A 17,958-nucleotide genomic window follows, 5' to 3' on the forward strand; every position below is an offset into this window, starting at 1 on the left:
ACAGCTCACTGTCTGGGCCTGCTCCACCTTTCAACACTGACAACTCTGAGTAATTAAGAAAAATACAATTTGAAGCCAGGTATGATGGTGCATATGTGTAATTACAGCACTCGGGAGGCTGAGCAGGAGGATCATGAGTTCAAATCCAGCTGGGCTAGCATAGCAAGATCCTGTCTCAAAAAAACAAAAATGAAAATACAATTCAAGTACCATGCTTTTTATTTAAAAAAGTAAAAAATTAAATTATTAATTTCAAAGAATTTCTTATTAAAACATTGAACTAGGTCTGGAGGTATACGCTCTAGCTTGGATGAAGCCTGGGTTCAAGTCCCAGCACCATAAAAACTGTAGTATTTTTTTCTAACTTCTTGGTATTAAAGTTATGTTTTGGGGTTTTTGGTTTTTTTGGCAGTACTAGGGTTTGAACTTGGGGCCTCAATACTGAGTGACACGCTACCACTTGAACCATGCCCCCACCTCTAAAGTTAAAAGTTTTAATTAACTTGAGGATCCTTTACTTATTCTTCAAATATGGCAGGTGAATTTGGTGCCACTCTGTCTTTTTAATTTTCTCAGCCACTGAATTGATGACCTGTTGTTCATCATTATGTAAATTCTTTGAAGAGAATAAAATACCATGACCCTTTTGACTCACAAAGGACAGTACTACCTACAGGCAGCTGCTCAGCTCTTCTCAGAATCAAGTACCTATGGCTCATTCTGCTCTGCTGGAGGAAAAGGTGCTAAAGGCTGAATCATCCCCACTTCCTGTGAGGTGTGCACCAAAGGTCAACTTCACCTTATTTCCCAAGAGCTTGTTAGAGACTTAAGAGTCGTTAAGAACTGGAGGGGAATTCAAAACTATCATTGGACAGCTCTAGATCTTGGAGACTGCATTCATGAAAAGGAGGTCAGTTTCCAGAGTCTCAACTCCCAAATGTCCCCTTTCTAAATTTGATTTCTTAGGAAATGAGCCTGCATTCACAGTAGTCATTTTTCAATTCATGAAAAATAGTGTCCTTTCATACTAAATCCATGTACGTTACCTTGCATTTAGTTGCATGGTTCCCAGACAAATGGACAAATGGCACTGTCGGTTTCTGGATGGTCTTCCTAGCTAATTAATCAAGATGCTTTAAACTCACAAGGTTTCTAGTTTTTCATATATTTATGTTTGTATGTATATATATATATATATATATATACATATATATAAATTCTATATAGATGTATCTTAGGAAAGTAAAGCTTACTAAAGCATTTATATTTCAGCCAAGGATGACATACTCTGAATTCTAGCCAGTTCAGGGGACATTTGGATCCCTTTTTTGAATAGTCTGAATGTAGAGCATCAGAAGCAATATGAGAGACTTATGGCTAGTTATTCTATTCTAATTTTGCAGAACTCGGATTTGAACTCAGAGCCTACATCTTGAGCCACTCCACCAGCCCCCCCCACCTTTTTTTTGTGAAGGATTTTTTCCAGATAGTGAACTATTTGCCTGGACTGGCTTCGAACCTCGATCCTCCTGATCTTGGCCTCCTGAGTAGCTAGTAGCAGGTGTGAGCCACCAGTGCCCAGATAATCATCCTTTCAAATGTAAGTTGGATTTTTGATAGGCTATCGCATTCTTTCTAAATTAGATAAAAATCTTTTATTGGATAAATTGTAATTTATTTCAGATTCAGTGTACTTTGTTCAACAAAGTAATTAAAGGCTATTTTATCAAATCGTACTATGGCACATTGATTCCTATTAAGCCTCACTTACTTCATCTAACCACATGTTCAATAATTTCTACTGCATTTAAAAGGAAGTGAGTTTACTTTGACTTCATTTTAGATAATGAATTTTAAATATGTAAGTGAGTTTTAAAACATTCTTTTAAGGACTCTCTAGGAAAAGCAGAGGAGGTCAACTCTGCAAGTCAAATGGAAGCTGTCTGTGAAAAGGCATACTGGACTATCTGGAGTGGTTTTCTTCGAATTGTGGAATTCTGATTGTTTTCCTGTTTTTCTATAACTTCCTATTTTTTATAAATTATAAAATATTTAAATATTAAGTTTAAAAATATTTTAAGAATACTAAGCACAGTGGTGTGGCTCAAGCAGTAAGAGCACCTGCCTAGCAAGTGTGAGGCCTTGAGTTCAAATCCCAATGCTGCTAAAAAAATACTAAACACATTAAAGTCCAAGGAAAACTTTAAGGGAAAGTATGTACATGGGAGACTATTTTTCAGGCCACTCTAGTCTAGAAGACAGCTGATGGGAATCACTTTTCTTGTGTTTTTTATCTCTCCCATCCCCCAGGGTCTCACTGTGTAGCCCAGGCTGGTCTCAAACTCTTGATCCTCCTTCCTCAGCCTCCCAAGTGCTGGGATTATAGGCATGGCTACCACATCCAGCCTTAGACTTGTGTGTGTGTGTGTGTTACTGGATTTGAACCTAGGATCTCAAGCCAGTTATACTGCCAGCCCTATAAAGTCTTTCTTAATGTTCAACATACTTAGAAATTTTCAGATAAAAACGGAACTTAGCATGATCAAAGTGCATACCCATCACTGTGTTCTGAAGGCTCCCACTCTTGGTCTTCATGTATGTCAGCTTACATGGTAAGGGTGATTTTTCAGGCAGACAAGATGACCCACCACTCACCCAAGGGCATCTGACTAAGAGTAAAAACACCTAACCATTGTTAGAGCACTAATAAATATTGTTAAATCGCTACAAACGCTAATGTTGTAGGAAACTCCAACAGAGACGTGCAACTCTGAGGTGAGGAAGCAACACTGTTGTGCCAGCACAGACCCAGCGGACTCGTGTTCAAAGGCTGAGCCCCAAGAACAAAGGGTCTCACCTTCTATACCCTCGCAAGCAGGTTACAGAAGCAAAGAGCAAGGTTTAACACATACATGGTTACATGTAACTCTATTGGCTCTTTTACCCCCGTGCTATGTGACCTTCTTTACATTTTAGATCTTGAAGTTCTATCTCTTTGTCATGCCATCCCTACCCCCTGCTATTTTATCAGAACACAGCCTGTCTGTTTCTTTTCTGGTCCTCCTCCCTGCTGCATTATTCCCCCCTTTGATGCTCAGACCCACGTAGGGTCAAAGAGCCTCATCTTGATTTAGGAGTTTGTATTTTTATAGCATTGTTACAGAGGCAGCTGTTTTTTCTCTATAGTGGCCTCTACAATGGACCACAATACCAAGGGAACCAGGCAGGGTAACATCAAACACGCTCTCAGACTAGACCCATCGCCCCGCTTTCCATGACAAATGTAGCCGCATTGTTTTCTTTACTCTGGAACTTTTAGTATCACTTACCCACAACCTGGCAAACCTGGGGAATATATGAGCCGATGTAACACCCAACCTGTTAGTGGGTGCATGACACAAAGTATGGCTGTGCGGAGGTCCCAGCAACGGCTCTTATAACATTCAGCACATGGGGGAAACCTTGCAAGGGCCAACCCAAAAGGTAGGAGTCCAAGTGTGTAGAGGAGAGCAGGGTGCATCCCATGCTCAAGCTTCCGCTGCATGGAGTGACTAGAGCAGGGCTGTCCTCCTGGTGTTCGTGGTCCCCTGTTGTCTCCTGGGAAGCGGGTCCTGCCAAGGAAGGGTGCAGGCGTTCTGGAGGGAGATCTTGCATGGTGAGGCTGGTCAGGGACACACTCCCATTCAGGAGGGGCTGACTTTACTCAGCTGTGGTGGATCCCGGGAGCAATTTCTGCTACTTTAATTGTAGTGGGGATAGCCAAGATAACAACAAAAGGGCCCCTCCAATGGGGGTTTTAATGGTTGGACATTTTATTTTTTTTTTACCCAGACAGTATCTGTCAGTATCTGTCTAGGTAAAAAAAAAAAAATAAAACCCTGTTTTATTTTTAAATTTTTTTTATTTTTTACTAAGTAGAATTACCATGGCAACAATATACTACCAGTATATATGCCTAAGAAAGCTCATTTTTTAAAAATGTTAAAACTACCATCTTTAAGTATCAAAGGACATGTTCAGAGCCAGTAAAAATAGTCATTTTGTCTCTATTTAAATAGAAGGAAGACCCTGTCTAAAAAATAGGAGGTTGTGTCTGTAAGAGCTGTAATGCCAGATAGCCACACGTGTATAAAAAACCCTTTCTCAATCCTCTCAGCCTTGGTTATTTTTGAGAGGTCTGCCACAAGTGACTGCATTTGGACTTTGATGGCATCCACCCTTGTTTCCAAGCTCTTTGTCTCTGAGCAGTCTCCTCCGAAGATCTGTCTCCATCCACGTACTAATTGGGCCTGACCCTGTTTAGTTCCTGAGACCAGTTGAGATCAGGTGCATCTAGGGTGGTGTGGTCATAGACTGAAGATCTTTCGAGATTGGTCATTTTTTTCCCTTATCTTGAGGATTTGTTCTTTCCTGGATTTTGTTTGGTTGGTTTTGGTCCCACATGGGGGGCAGGGAATAAGGAGCAGATCAGGTGGGAGTCAGTACCAACTAGATACTTTTGGCCAAATTTAAGCAATAAAGAGGCTTAAGAGTGGCTCTTAGGCAGTGAGCTTTTAGAAAAGGACAATACAAAACAAAATCCAACAAAAGCAGATCTTTAAAGAACTAACCTGGTTGACACATAAGCACTTACTGGAGTCATTTTTTATGGACTTGATTGGAAATGCCCTAAAAGGATCAGAACTGTAATGACAAAAACTTAAAAGAGCCATGGTTAAAATTCTGGTGGACTATTTAGCAACTAACAGAACAATATATCAGTACCATTAACTTTTTGTTACCATGTTTATCTAAATTTTATATTTTGGAAGGCTTGATATGCTTGAAAAACATAAATATATTTAGTATACAGGAACCAGCAACAGCATCAGGGCTCTATAGAGGATATATATACATATTAGTTTAGTTGTTCTTGAAGTAAAACCTTAAGATTTTCTCATCAGTTGAGGGAGGCAGAGAACAGTGTCAGTGACCCCAAATAACCCAGTCACAGACACACATAGGGTACTGACTGTATTAGAATCACTTAAGACAACAATTGTTTAACCATTATGTCATCTAGTAAATTTTACATAAACCAACTCCTAAATGAACTTTTATTTAGTTATGACTCAGTGGACCTTAATAGTTAAAACCCCACAAAAATTACCAGAGAACACTGGTAAATATTTATGGGCACTAAGTGTGGAGTTAGGAAACCTAATGGCCAAGAACCATGGCTCAGATGTTGATAAGGGATCACATCCCAGATTGTTGACATTAACACATGGCTCATGACATACAGCAGGATCCCACCAACCTGTAGTCAATGGAGTCCCCCTAAAATAACAGCACAATCTGACCATCCCAGGCCAGAAATTCCCTCTGCCTGCCATGTGGAAGGAGTAGGACTAACATCTCCACCCTATTGACTCAAATAAAAACTGGACCTCCCGTGTAGTGCTCCTTTTTGAATTTTCAATTTATCCTATCTAGAGAGTACACTTTGGCTTTGTTTGTTTTTTTTTTTCTTTACATTAATAAATGTTTCTCAACCCTCATATCAGTGCAGCAGCACTCCCTGTGCTCAGCTGCCTCTTGCCTCTCTGTGTTTTAATAAACTCTTGTTGTGTTGATAAATTTTTGGATTAACCCGTAGCACCAAAAATTCCTGACAGTTATCTTGACAAAACAAAAACCATTTTTAAGACAGTTTTTTTTGTAAATGTTATCAAGAACAATACAATATTTTTAAGATAGCCTTGTTGTTATGAGCTTAGAGAATTAAGCTTTAGTTTAACATCAGTACATTAAATTTTGACCGTACAAACCTTTAATGTAACTGGATTTTAGTCAACTCAATCATTTACATAAGCACTTATAAGCTCTATCTTTTTATGAAAACTTACTCTGTACCTTTATGACAACTTATTTTTGTATCCCCTGGGGGAGCTTGTCTTTATCCTTTTTTTTTAATTTAAAAGTACTTTTTAACCTTTCATTTTTAAAACTATATCCTTAATACTATATATATATATATATATGTATTTGTTACTTGTTGAAAAAAACTCATAAAATCTTTTAACTTAGAGCCTTATATTTGTATAAAAAAACCAGAAATAAAGCAACTTAAAATTATTTTTTGTATAAAAACAATTTATAGAAAGCTCATTTGTTAATAGACCCATGTGTTATAACAGAGAATTAATTCCAGATTTTATTTACAACAGAATGAATTAGGCTAAAGTCATTTTTAACTACCCAAATTTTAAGATTTCTGCTACAAGCTGTGCCCCCTCCCTTTTCTTTTTTCCCCCCAATCTGGTCTGAGCCAGAGTGTTAACCCCTGAATACTTGCATCCTACCAAGACCTAATTGAAATAAGTTTGAAAACTAGTTTTCTTAAAAGTAGCAGTAGAACAGAGTAACAATTTTTTACATTTACTTTATAATAAGAACCATCCTCAAGATGTTTGTATATTCATGTGTAAAAAAGCTTAAGCAGTTTATAACAGAGATCTTTAAAATAAACACCCTGGTTTTTTTGTTACCTTGAATAGCACATTAACCTTATCACAGCAGTTTAAGGACCATTCTGAAGATGCTTACACACACACACACACACACACGTTTTATAAATTAAGCATGCCAGAAAAAAATGTCACCTTAAGCATGCATAAGGTGAGCTGGAATTTCAGAAGCAAATTAAATTTTGTCCAATGCTTTAGACAAATTGACACATTCACACACTTAGAGTGCACTCTCAAAAAAAACAAAAAACTTAAATTATACCCAGAGGGCTATCCAGTGGAATGGTGGATGATGCATCCATTGTTTTGTGAGTCTCACTCTTTGGAACCGAATTTTTGTTATCTATGCCTTAACCTCAGTTTTGGCTATTTACCAGGAAAAGCTCAACCTCCCTAACTCCTGGAAGTCTCACATACTTTTGCCCTACTCCCTAAACCTGAGAGACCCCGTTTCACCCCAGACAGGATTACTCGGGAGTCTCTGGGAGATGATCAGTCTCTCCTTCTGCCTCCTGAGGCAGGCCTGAATTCAAACCCGGGTTCTTACCAGTCTGATGAGCAGTGCTCCCCACCCCTTGCTGGGCCAGGAGGATAAATCCCTCCTCTGGATCAAATTGTCCATTGGTGCCTGGGGGGATCTTCTCCCAGAAAATCTGGGAATGCATCCCAGTGACAAGGGAGGTGGAAAAAAAAATCAGTCTCCTCAATCCCGGCAATGAGCCCCCAAGAAATGTTATAGGAGGCTCAAACAGAGACACGTGACTCTGAGGTGAGGAAGCAACACTTTATTGTGCTGGCACATACTCAGCAGACTTGTGTCCAAAGGCTGAGCACTGAGAACAAAGGGGTTTCACCTTATATACCCTTGCAAGCAGGTTACAGAAGCAAAAAGCAAAGCTTAACCCATATGTGTAACTCTATTAGCTATTTTACCCCCAGTGCTATATGACCTTCTTTATGTTTTAGATTTTTAAGTTTTATCTCTCTGTCATGCTATCCCTTCCCCCACTACTACTTTATCAGAACACAACCTGTCTATTTCTTTTCTGGCCCTCCTCCCTGCTACACTAATGATTGGTATCTATTGTAAGCACCCCTTTAATGTTTATGTTTCTTTAAAATAAACTAAGATGTTGGGGGCGGGGCAATTTGGACCCCTGATTGACAGCTGTTAGTCTTGCGTGGTGCCTCAGCTACCTTCAGCAGAGGACTATCAGCCAAGCTGCTGGCCAGACTGTGCTCACGCCAGCCTGCCTGATTTGAACACTCCACGGATTCTTTGAAGAAGCTGTACTACCACCACAGCTCCTGGCTGCCAAAGCATAACTCTGGTTCCAGAAGGCACTATCCCAGCCACAAGGGTTTCAAACAGCTTGCACAGGACCTTTTGGCCAATGCAATGCAATGCTAGAGTTTGGCAATGAACTCTAGCAGCCATTTTCACCCAGGCCAGAGGGGGAGCAGTTCTCCTAGTGGTCCAGCAGAAGGTCTGTGGTTGATACAAAAACAGTTCTTTACTTGCATGAAGGACTGCAGTGATTGGTGCAAATGCACTTGCCACACCTCCTTTCTGACTACCTAAATAGCCGTTCACTTTTCAAGTCAGTCAGGAGATATACTCCTGTCTTGCCCACCGGTGTTGCAGTATCAGGTTCAATAAAAGGCTTCTACCAAATTGTCTTTGCTCAGCTCACTTCTGATTTTTATCACAGGTAGAGCTGGCTGAGGTGATAACTTGAAGAAGATTGGTAGTAGACTGACAGTGGCAGTGGACTAGCAGTAGCCGTAACCACCACTACTACCCTGGTGGCAGTAGCAGCAGTGGCAGTAGCAGCAAGAGGGCAGCTGTAGAGTTCCAGGGGGTGACCAACGGCCAAAATGATCGGGAGCAGATAAGACAAAGTCAGTAAGGATCAGCAGAACTGTAGAGAAGTCTTGGCCGAGCCAAGACTGAAGGACGACAGAAGGCTGTGAAAGGCCAGAGACAAGAAACTGCAGGCCATGGTTGCTGAAGTGCTCCTGGGAGCTGCCAAGACATGCAGGGCAAGGGTCCCAACAACCTCAGCTAAAAAATACATAAATGAAATTCTATCCTATGGAATAACGCAGATGCAACTTGAAAACATCACGCTGGGGCTAAATGGAGTGGCTCAAGTGGAAGCGTGTCCGCTTATCTGCTTAGCAAGCATGAGACCTGAGCCCAATCCCAATACTGCTAAAAAAAAAAGAAAGAGAAAGAAAAACATACTGCTGAGTGCTGAGTGAAATAAGCTGGTCACAAAAGACAAATACTGCCTGATTGCACTCATATGAAGTATTTAAAGTAATCAAACACTTAGGATGGCAGTTGCCAATGGAAGGGAGGAAAAGGAAGTGGAAGGGAGTTGTTCAATTGCAAATTTCAGTTTTGCAATGGAAGAAGTTCTAGAGATCCATTATGCAACAATGCACATAAAGTTAGCACTTAAAAATATTTAACATAGCTGGGCGCTGGTGGCTCACACCTATAATCCTAGCTACTCAGGAGGCAGAGATCAGGAGGATCCCCATTCAAAGCCAGCCTGGGGAAATAGTTCACAAGACTCTATCTCAAAAAGCCCTTCACAAAAAAGGACTGGTGGAGTGGCTCAAGGTGTAGGCCCTGAGTTGAAACCCCAGTAAAAAGAAGGAGGAGAAGGAGGAAGAGGAAGAAGAGAAAAGGATGTGGTGGGAGTGGTAAGAAAAGCTGCAAGTAGGAACCCTAAGAAGCCACTGGGTGTCGCCCTCTGTTTCCTGACTGGTCCTTCTGGCTGCAAATGGCTTCCTCCACAGTGGCCAACACAACTCAAATCCCAGGCCTCACACTTTAGACTTTCTGCCCTAGGAAAGCCTGCTTGATATTCTCCCTCTAAGATCAACATATTGAGAAGAATTTTAAGTGGCCCAGGCAGGCTCTGGCCTAACTGACAACAGGAAGAGGATCTGATCATACGAGAACCAGCCCCTGTGGGAAGCCTGTGAGAACCCTGTGATTGGGCTGGGTGGGCAATTAGCTACTGCAATTATAATGTTCTATGACAAAGAACAGCAAGCCACTGTTTTGACAAAGATCTGTCAGTTGGCTGTATTCCACACGTTAGTCATACTCCTGGGACCAGGGAGCAGGCCAGGGAACATCCAGAACTATCCTAACACTGTCACTCCTGAGCACATGCCAATGGTCATAGCAAGTCACATGGTTAAGTATAAGTCAAGGGGCGGAGAAATACTTTCTTCCCACAGCGCAGCTACAGTCAGAGTGGGAGGCAGGGAAGGGGAAAGGATGGTGACAATCACTTCAAATATCCCAGGGAGCAAATGTGAGACATGCTTGTGGGAAAAAGATGGCAGCATTCTGGAAGCAAGATGCCAGGTGTCCACAGTGGCATTGCCACACAAACACAAATGTGGCAAAATGAAGGAGTTGGTAAACTTCATCAGTCCCCGAACGCTGAAGTAGGGAGTCATCGGCAGAGACTCCCTGTGTACTAGTTATCTCGTACATTGCAACAAGCACTGTACGAGGAATGTTACAGGTTTCATCTCAAAAGAGCAATAAAAGCTATTGTTAACTCCAAGCAAAACCATTTGGCCCACGAACTCTGTTAGATTTCACAGACTGTTCCTAAAGGCTTCCAGTGGCCTTTCCAATTGCTACTTTTTTTTTTTTCTTTTTTATCTTGGATAAAAAAGGCTAGTCCTTAGGCTAGTCTTAACTTTCTGGAGTTAAGTGATTCTCCCACCTCACCCTCCTGAGTAGCTGGGACCACAGTCATGTGCCACCATGCCTGACTTAAAGACCAAATCCTAGCTGGTATGGTGGCAAACATGCAATCCCAGTGCTTAGGAGGTGGGAAGATGGAGTTCTGAGGCAGTCTGGGCTACATAGAAAGTTCAAGGTCAACCTGAATAACACAGCAAGACCCTGTTGCAAAAATTCCAAAGTCTTGGGATATAGTTCAGAGTGCCCTAGGGTTGATCCCCAGCCTTGAAAAAAAAAGTCCAAATTGCATAAGACCAGGTAAGTCATGGTAAGAAGTTTAGATTTTAACCAGATGGGAGGTCAAAGTCATTGCAGATTTTTAAGCAAGTGGTAACAAATACACTCTAATCTGATTTACTATATTTAAAAGATTCATAGGACTATGGGATGTATGTGTATATTAGATTGTCAGGGTTGGCATAACAAAATGCCAAAGAATAGGTTGCTTAAACAAATTCATTGGCACAGTGGTACACACCTGTAATCCCAGCACTCTGGAGGCTATGGCAGGAGAATCATGCATCCTCTGTGCCCCATGTGTTGCTTCTTTTAGAGTAGGTTGCTAGACATGGCAGCACTTGCCTGTAATCCCAGCACTCAGGAGGCTAAGGCAGGAGGATCTTGAGTTCAAAGCCAGCTTGGGTTACATAGTGAGACCCTGTCTCAGAAAGCCAAAATGAACATATCTATCTATGTCTAGATAGATATGGAGAGAACCACTATTGAAGAGAATATTAAACGTAAATAACTGTATCCAAGAACAGAGTAGGTCAAGTCTTCAACTTTTAATATTTTGATCTGTGAAATAAAGCCATTAGCAGTGACTTTGAACCATGAGAAAAAGAAACATTCTGTAGCCAGGAAGACCCGAGTTTCAATTCTAGTTTGGCTACTTATTCGCTGAATGACTGTAGGCAAGTCACCAGTCCTTTCACACCAACGTTCTGTGTAAACCGTGGGTGCGCAGATTCCACACAGGTAAGTGAATTACATGACAGAATGCTTATTAAATGTGCATCCCAGTGCCTGTCACATGAGTTCCCAATGCTAATTTCTCGGTGTGGACACAAAAACGAAACAAGGCAAATCCCTGCACTGAGTTCAATGCTCTGCTTCCTTCTACCCTGAAGATCCAATACCACAACAGGGAGGGAAAACTGGAGTGAGGTGAAGAACAAGTTTATACAGAGAAAAGGAGCAAGACATTGAGGTCTTCAGCTTCAGACCTGAGACCAAAATTCTACTGAAAAAAAAAAGAGTTGTTTTTCTGTCAACTCTGGAGAATCTTCTATCTGGTGTGAGAGTCCAGCTCATGTTTCAGAGAGTGGAGAAGCTCACATATATTCCCATTAAATTCTGTTAGGATACAGCAGCTTAAACCGTGAGGAGCGGAGTGCATGTGTCACCACTCAGTTTGTAAGCCTGACTCAGTTATGTTAATTCAGGAGACACATCAACCTCACAGGCAGCAGCTGACTCTCTCTTGCAGAGTACTCCACGTGCTCCATTTCCCTCAAATTATTGGGATCAAAACATTCTCATTTGTGAACATGTGAAAAGACAATTCTAAGCATAAATTAGGCTGTCAAATGACTACTTTCTCATTTGACAGAGGAAGTCTTGGATGACGAATTTCATTCTCCTCCTTTGAACCTCTTTATATTTTAACACACTTCCTGCATGGCCCCTGCTCAAGCCTTGTTCAGAAGACAAGCTTTCTCCTTCATACAAATCAGTTACTGAATAAAAGAATGATTCAATGTGATTTAAACCTCTGTTCATGTTTCACCCTGAAAAACAAGAGACATCATTAAATCAAGAGCACAAGAAGTCCTGTGCTATCTATTATTCACTAGTAAGGAATTCTCAGAGTGTTCCTATTACTTCATATCTTTTCTTTTCTGCTGGTAAAATGATAGGGAGATTCTTTTTATTTAAATTAAAAATTTCAAACTGAGCTTGGAAGAGAAAACAAAGCTGAGACTTTTTTAAAAATCATTTTTACCTCAACAAAACATATACTTTTCATGAATTTATCCCATTAAAAAAAACTCTGAAATTCTAATTTCCGTTTCTTGAACAATTTCTTAACCTCATCAGTTCACAATAACCACAAGTTATATATAGCATGGCGATTGCTTACTAGATAACTCTTTATAAATACTGCAACTCAGATCTTTTTTATTTCATCATTTTCCCATTATGAATATTGAGGCTTACAAGCAAAAGAAAGAACAAATATTTTCATCATTTTGGTGTGCTTGTTTTTGTAATAGTCAGGATTTTTAAAATTGTATCTAACAGAAATACAACTCAAAGTAGCTAAGTAAAAAGTGGGGATCAATGAAAGAATGGGGCCCAGGTGGAGTTGACGGGAATTGCGTGGGGAGCAGGCATCTCGGGGTATCTCAGGAGAGAAACTTCAGACTTACACGACCAGGACTCACTCTCTCACGCATTCGTATCTCATCTGCTTGGCTCTTCTGGTCTTTGTTGTCTCCTCCAAGTGCTTTTTCCCCATGGAAGCCCTGGGTTACAATCCTTCTCATCCTATGCCTCAAGAATGAGCTCCTTCCCGAAAATATCTCAGAGAAGGACTCTGAAAGCTCTGTCTTGTGGCCTGCTCTCACCCTTTAGAATGACTGTTCTAGGCCTTTCTGTAGAGAGATGAAGTACTATGATTGAAGAACAAGGTCCTGTCCCCATCCCTGTGGACCAGGGTGGGGTGATATGCTACAAGCAACCTTCCAACCACAACGATCTAGAAAGGGAGAGGACAATGACCCAAAGAGAGGGGATAGCTGTTAGCAGGTGAAGGTGGAGAGGGGAGCATTTACACTGATAGAAACGGCAGGTCTCTCTAGACTCAGATCTTCTAGGATTCGAGCATGTTGCAGATTTTAGGATCTGTTTACATGAAGGAGCTGGGATCCTCCCTAAAGACCTCAATTCAAGGGAAAAGCATGCCATGGCACCAAGTGTGCCTTCAGGATAATAAGCCAGGCTAGAGGAGGAGTGATGAGTACAGATGTAGCACTGCTTCTGTCACTCAGGTTATTTATTGGCACATCCTCCATGGGGTCACATCTGAGATCCAAAGAGAAAACAGTGCAATAAAAAAAATGACTACATATGAAAGGCTACTTCTCCATGATTTCTGTGGAACCCCAAAGATCAAGAGCTCAGTAGCATTCATGACAACAGCTTCTGTAGTGACCTGAGACCTGATTCAGCATTTATCCAAGGACCCAAGTACTAAGAGGCATGGCTCATTGGGAGACGTCGTTGTAAAACACCTATCCCAGTCAGAGAATGTAGTTTTTTGATTATTTTAATGGGTTCTGTGTTCCTAATATGTTATCTAGGAAACACATTAAAGCAGAAAATACTATTTACTTATTTATGTATTCATTAAGTCATTCAACAAATATTTATCTAATGTGTGCCAGACACTGATCGTGGTAACAGAAATGTTAAAATAAACATGACATGCCATTGAAATGGACACAGACACAGGAACCCACAGCTATGATGCAGTGGTGTCAGGGCCAGAAAAGAAATTGGGGGCATGGAAGCACACCAAAGTGGAGATGGAACCGAGAGTCAGAGAAAAATTTTCCTAAAAGGCAACTGCTAATTTGAGCTTCAAAAGATGTGTAAGTGTATTCACCAGGACCTAAAGCAAGAAGAGGTACTCACAGAAGGAGCCGAACACTAGAACGTGTAAGAACATGCACTTAGGGGCCTGACGGGAACGGATATAGGGTTGGGGAGAGCGGCCACTGAGGTAGGTGTTAGCAAGCTCATCAAGGAATTTGTAGCCCATGAACGAGTTTATCTGGGAGGAAATGGGAAACCATTTAAAACTTTTACATAAGAACAGAACATTAAGCTGGGCATGGTGGTACTTCAGAGACTGAGGAAGGAGGAGCACGAGTTCAAGGCCAGCCTGAACTACATAATGAGACTATCTCAAAAAAAAAATAAACAAAAACAACATAACAGTGCTTTAGAAGGGCCACTCAAGCGGCACTGTGACGGATTGGAGGTGGAGATTTAGAAGTTCAGCTGTTTAGGTGATTTTGGTAGAGGGCTCAGTTAGTGTGATGGCGAGGGGTTGGGCTAAGGTACTGTGAGAATGGCAGAGGGGAAAAGAATTAAGGAGAAATGAGAAGATTTGATGATCTGTTGGGTGTGGACAGAGAAGGAGGAGGACTTTTTGGCATGGAGCTTGTATTAGGATAGGATAAGCTACCCTATGCTCACAAGAAAACCTGAACTCTCCAGAAACCCTCATAGAAATGCTCTCACTAGTGCAGGGTTGCCTCTGCTCTGCAGCTTGTGCCACCTGATATTCACGGCCTCTAAGGCTGCCACTGCAGGAAACCAGAATATTCACCCCAAAATGTGCCTCTTTCACACAATACTTTTGAGCAGAAAGGCTCTCTGCCCCCTCTCTATTTTCCTCAAAGCAGAACATAGGTTTGTAAAGCTGTTCCCTCCTCCTGTGTCTACCAGGAGGAGCAGAAGTTGACTAGAGACAACTCTGACCAGCTCAGAGGTGGCACCTGCAAGCAAACCACACTTCATTACTTTATCCCCATAAATTTACCTGGGCATGGTGTTCCTCCTGGAGAGGACTAAAATTTGCTTTCTTTTGTCTTGTCATTTCTCTAAAAGTTTACTTTTCCTGCTTGAAGATACTTTGTAAGGCCATGCTTTTGAGTTACTATCACACGGGTCGTCCTGTGTAATGGGCACTGCACACGTTGACACACTTGCTTGTTCTTCTCTTGCTGATCTGTCCTTTGTTGCAGGGATCTGTCCCAACTATGAACTTAGGATGGAGAGGCACACGTTAATCTCTCCCACTCCCACTTCATTGTCTAGAACTAGGTGGACACTCCCACCCTAATTGCAAGGGAGGTGAGAAAGTGTCTAGAAACATAGCTAGGTGACAACGCAGATTAACGATATAGACTCTGTAACACACTGCCCAGTTCGACTCAGCTCCTCACTTACTGGCCACGTAGGGCTAGTAAAATGATATTAACAGAAGTCCTTACCTTTTGAGTAATAAATAGGCTAATGTGCATAAAAATACTGAGTGCCTCCGGTGTGGTAGGCACTCAATTCCCATTTTGTACTTTATTTTTGTGGTTCTGGGGTTTGAACTCAGGGCCTCATGCTTGCTAGACAGGCGGTCTACCATTTGAGTCACTCCACCAGCCCCTGTTTTATGCAAATGTTTTTCTTATTATGTTGATGCCAGTGTTTCACTCTCCCTTAGGAAGCAGTATAATGAACCGGCAGGAGCCTTGACTTTGCTGTGTCTGTGAGGCCTTCTGCGGAAACATTTATAGGCAGTCACAAAATGGAACTAGAGACAGATGGGGGCTGGCAGGCTAAATCCAGGAATCACCTTGAACTTTGGGTGCAGGTGAAATTGTCTACGGGAAGTGAATAGGTTGAGGAAAAACAGAAGCTTAAAGACAGACACCTGGAGAATCCCAACATTTAAACCATGAGAGAAGAAAGGAGAGTCCATATAGGTACAACCCAACCAGCAGAGGGAAAACAGAAGTAGAAGGGGAATTTGGGAGATTATTAATCATCTCATAATTAATAATGTTTTATTTTGCTTTTAATTCAAAGATAATGGAATTTGAAATTAACTTCTAATTAGGCTTAGTTAATAGGGTTTAAAAATAAACAATTATAAGTAGTTTAAAAACAAATATGAGTATATTACAAGAAGTGAACACTGAAGAGTGATTATGGTTATTTGCATTTATAATCACTTTTTGTCAGCATTTGAGTTAGGAAAACAACTCTCTTACTAAAAGAAAAGTTTTCCCATTCATGTAAAAAATGCCAATGTAAAAAGATGCAAAGCAGACCTCACAGGTGGAAAAATTACAGTTACACATGCTGGGCACTGGTGGTTCACATCTGTAATCTTAGCTACTTGGGAGGCTGAGATTGAGAGGACTGTGGTTGGAGGCCAGTCTTGGCAAATAGTTCATGAGACCACCCATCTCCAAGATAAACAGGCCAGAATGGACTGGAAGTGTGACTCAAGTGATAGAGCACCTGCTTTGCAGGCATGGAGCTCTGAGTTCAAACTCCATGCCCACCAAAGGAAAAAAAAAGAGAGACATAGTAAGGATTAATTCTGTCATCACCACTGCTGTGTAGTAATTTCATGAATTCATAACAGGAGTAAAGATAGGCAGGAGTTGGGAAGAAGCAAAGTGTTTGGATCATAGGAAGATTGCTTTTGTTGACAGCGGGGGAGCTGGGACACAGCCCTGCAGCAGGCTAGGCGAGCACCCGCCCTGAGCTCACCCATCAGCCCAAGAAAGAATACTTCTGAAAACCTACAAGATAAAACCAGGAGCTGAACTCCCAACTGGAAACCAGCACACTGTAGAGACGTTGTTTTGCAGCGATGATCATGAAATGCTTGGTGTCATTTCAAGTCATTATCAGTTCTTAAAATTGAAAACATTTAAACTTTGATATGCTGCCACCAAGTGGCAGGAGGCTCTATATTGTCCTCTGCATTTTATTCTTCTGAAAGTGCGTTTTATTCCACACTCATACACACACGCAGTTATGTACTACTGGTTCCCGTGGCAAATTCTGCATGCCCTGCCTCCACCCCTCAGTCCACACTGAAGGCTGCAGCTTTGCAGAAAATCCTTTCACATGAGGTGGCATGTCACCAAGCACCTGTGTCTCTCTACCTGGGGACTTTCTCTGCCAGAAGTGTGGTCAGAATATTGGTAAAGCAGATCAGAAGTACCTAGGCATAATTACCTAGCGAGATGGGAGGAGGTGGTTAGTACCCTAGCCTTGTTCCCCATTGCAGGACATTTCTGCAGTGTGCACTGCATGGAGCCTATCAGCTCTTAGAGGCTGCCCAGGGGAGCTGGGCCCAGGATTCCCACAGCAGTACCTGCTCATGCAGGTGCGATTCTCTTTCTTTGCTCCATTTCTTCCTGAGGTCACACTCTTAGAATCATCTCCCAAATAAACAACATGAACCAAGAATCCTTGGTTTTGCTTGCTCAACATGTGGGAGAACCCAGATAAGACAACCGTGCTCTGTACTTTTAATAGTCATTCCACTATCTTCAAACAAGTTTAGTCAACTGCAAACTTTGTGTTGAGCCATAGCATTTCTTCCATGAAGCAACTGCACAGTGTTCGTCTTCACATTTGTGAAATGGTCGTAATTACACCCTCTAATTTAGCCCAGGGGGAGACTAAGTGAAGCTATGCCCTGAACACACAGTCCAATTTAAGCTGGCTTGTTCTTTAATGAAATAACATAGATAAAACATCTATTCTATACCTCACAAGTGTCTCAGTTCTTTCTACCCGCCTCGATCTCTTAAAATTTTAACCTTTGTTCTTGAAATAGGACCCTCCCCCAAAAAAAGACAAAATAACTCTCTTGGACATCTCCTTCTTTGGTGCAAGAAATGCTTCAGAATAATTTTCTCTTATTTGTAAATAAATAATTTATTTGTTCTTAAGAACAGAGGAGCTGGGCATTGGTGGCTCACGCCTATAATCCTCGCTATTCAGGAGGCAGAGATCAGGAGTATCATAGTTCAAAGACAGCCCCTGGCAAATAGTTTGCAAGACCCTACCTTAAAA

The sequence above is a fragment of the Castor canadensis genome, chromosome 7 (genome assembly GCF_047511655.1).
Source record: "Castor canadensis chromosome 7, mCasCan1.hap1v2, whole genome shotgun sequence".
NCBI lineage: Eukaryota > Metazoa > Chordata > Mammalia > Rodentia > Castoridae > Castor > Castor canadensis.